The sequence below is a fragment of the Pleurodeles waltl genome, chromosome 2_2, assembly GCF_031143425.1.
Source record: "Pleurodeles waltl isolate 20211129_DDA chromosome 2_2, aPleWal1.hap1.20221129, whole genome shotgun sequence".
Lineage (NCBI taxonomy): Eukaryota > Metazoa > Chordata > Amphibia > Caudata > Salamandridae > Pleurodeles > Pleurodeles waltl.
The window spans coordinates 926,520,279-926,523,653 of NC_090439.1; the positions used below are offsets into that span (position 1 = coordinate 926,520,279).

Below are 3,375 nucleotides of genomic sequence, written 5' to 3' on the forward strand. Positions count from 1 at the left end.
AATTGACTTCTGAGTGTTTCTAGTGTTCAGGAAAGGTGAACATGGCAATTGAGGTGTTGAACAAGGAGGTGAGTACATGGCTGGTTCTGGCTTCACCTAGGTTGAAGATGTGGTGTGGATATGGGTCAGTTGAGGCCTCTAAGTGGACCAAGTTCATGATGGAGACAATGTCCTGTGGGGCGAGCTGGATCCATTCATGTAGATGGATGACTGCGGTGGTAGCAGGGTCATTGTGTTGCTTGAAGTTGGTGGCTATTCTAATTCAACTATTTGATTGAATGTGATCTTTTATCATAATGGAAAGCAGATATGTTATGATTGATAATGATGTAAAGTATTTTAATTGAGTTGTTTCACTAATGGTTGTGCTACCAATCTAATCGCCCTTAGCTCCTCGTATTGAATGTTAAGATTGTCCCAGCTGATCAGAATGCTTAGATTGTTGGCCCTAGCTGCTGTTGTTTTCCAGCATTTTAGGTTAAGTGACAGTGTGAAACAGGAACAAGTAGTAAACAGTTACTCCCCTTCCCATCATTAAGCAGACTTTCTTTTGCCACGCGTCCACAATTGTGAGACTGCCACTTAATAGTGTTTTTAGCTCTCTTACAAGTAGATTAGCCAGTGGGCAAGAAGGTTTAGCATCCTGTTTGGAAAGATGACATTTTCGTAGCAATTAGAAAGCTAGGACTAAACATCTTGTTTGCCTGAATCTAAATTCAATGAGTGCAAAGGCGGGCATTGAAGCAGTTAGGACAGTGGGAATATTAACTGCCCTATGGCACCGGGTGAGATTAAGGGGGGAGGTGCTAATAATCTAATTGACCACAATATGTCTGGTGTTATCTACTGTTATTATCCTTTCTCTTCAATATGCTACAGTGTCTCTTTTCATTGTCTTCGGCTTGGAACTATAGACCCAGGGCATAAAATTAACAGTGACTAACTTCCTCATTAGAGGACATTACTATTGTTAATTCACTGAGGTGACCAATAATGTTTAATCCTTGATCACAATGACTACTTTAACTTCTCAAGTATTCTTGTTTTGTGACTGTTAGAAATGGGGTCTTTAGTTGGCAGGGTTTGCATCCTGTTGAAGTAGTGTCCCTCACACTAGTCACGGTAAGGGAGTCACACACCTAAGACAACCTCTGCTCACCCCCTTGGTAGCTTGGCATGAGCAGTCAGGTTTATCTAGGAGGCAAGGTGTTGAGTATTTGTGTACACACACACACACAGTAACACAGTGAAAACACTACACATGGACACCACACCAGTTAAGACAAATAGCCAATATGTATCTAAGTAAACAAGACCAAAACGACAAAAATCCAACAAACACAAGTAAATATATGAATTTTAAAAGATTAACTTCCAATAAAGGGCTTAGAAAGACAATAGCTCTAATTGGGACTATCACAACGTCGTTGACGGAGTCATTCCCAACAGTCTGAGGCCACTCGCAAAGGAGTGCGGCGCAGGTCACGGAGTCACACGGACCCCTTTGAAAATGATGTAACAAAGACATTGCACGGATTTGGGGAGGTGAGGCGTAACTGGAAAAGCAGTAGTAAAGTGCCCAGAGTATTAAAACCAGCACAAATGAAATCCAGCACACAGTCAAAAATACAGGAGGCAGAGGCAAAAAAGCAAGGGAAACCAAAACCAAGGATGCTGGGTCTAACAGTGACAAAGCATTTTAACAAGAGTATGATAATTTGCTGTATGTCAAACACACAAAAAGTGATGGAAAGAATGCTTGTAAAAAGTCTAACCACTGGCAATGGCTCTAGGTAGCATTCCAAAATATTGTTCTTTCGCCCACCATACCACCTCAGATTAGATCTAAGCATTGGCAAATCATCTTGGACCTTCTCCAATAGGACTGTCCAGATGGAACTGCCAAGTCAGGCCTTCTCCAAACAAGAACCAAAGACCGGTTTTGCCCTGATTGTAACTCTTCAGTTAGGTGTAGCTTGAATCCAGTGGCTCAGGGAGCATGGGGGAAGGGTATATTCTTTCCATTTAAGGAGTTACATCAAACATACAAATGTTGATTGGAGGAATGCTTGCAATACGTGTAATCAATGGCACTCACTTGGTGTAATAAAATGGTTTATTTTTGAGCGGTGTGGAAGCCCCACTCAAATAATAAACATAATCCTTGTCAGGGCGAACCACAAAAGTCACTAAATAAACCTACACTTGACACCTCTGGTAGCTTGGCATAAAAGCAGCCAAGCATAACCTAGAATCAATGTGTAAAGTATCAGTGAAGCACCCAAATAGTAATAAAATAAAAACACAACACAGCCATATGCAAATCAGTTGTTATCCTACTGCAATAGGAACAGTCCAGCCAGAACTGTCAAGCCAGGTCCTCTCCAAACTAGAACACAAGCAACCTATGATCAGTTTTTGAACTTATTGGGGCTTTTCAGTAGGGTGTAGCTTGGTTCCAGTGGTACTGTGAGCAAGGGTCCTACGTCTGGGCAAAGCCTTGGTCACTTAGGGCCAGATGTAGGTAGCCTTTTGCTCCTCGCAAACGGTGAAAAACGCCATTTGCGAGGCGCAAAAGGCCTCACGCGATGCAGAAACACATTTTGCGAGTCGGAACCGACTCTCAAAATGTGTTTCTGACTCGCAAATAGGAAGGGGTGTGCCCTTCCTATTTGCGACCGCATCGCGATGTAGAGTTGATTTGTGACCGCGAAAGCGGTCGCAAATCAACTCGCAGTTACCATCCACTTGAAGTGGATGGCAACTCATTCGCAAACGGGAAGGGGTCCCCACGGGACCCCTTCCCCTTTGTGAATGCAAACAAAAATATTTTTTTAGAGCAGGCAGTGGTCCTGTGGACCACTGCCTACTCTGAAAAAAAACGAAACAAAAAGGTTTCGGTATTTTTTCTATTAGCAGCTCGTTTTCCTTTAAGGAAAACAGGCTGCAAAGAGAAAAAAAAAAACTGCTTTATTGAATAGCAGTCACGGACATGGTGGTCTGCTGTCTCCAGCAGGCCACCATCCCGTGAGTGCCTAGACTCGCTATGGGGTCGCAAACTGCGACCCACCTCATAAATATTTATGAGGCGGGTCTTTGCGACCCCATAGCGAGTCGCAGAAGGTGTCTAAGACACCTTTCTGCATTCCCTTTTGCGAGTTGCAAATTGCGAGTCGCTGGGACTCGCAATTTGCAACTCGCAAAAGGTAACCTTCCTACATCTGGCCCTTAGAGTGTTACATCAAACTCACAAAAGGCCATGGGTAGAATGCTTGCAATAACTCTAGCCACTGGAATTTACTTGGTGTAGCATTAAAATCATCATTATTCCTTTGCCTACAATGCTAGCAATGACTCTAACCACTAGCAACTGGT

General features: G+C 43.1%; 1 pseudogene; it reads left to right on the forward strand.

Moving 5' to 3' along the window:
* The first annotated feature begins 2,764 nt into the window (after positions 1-2,764).
* On the forward strand, positions 2,765-2,887 carry LOC138283118 (small nucleolar RNA SNORA35; annotated as a pseudogene).
* Positions 2,888-3,375: the final 488 nt, after the last annotated feature.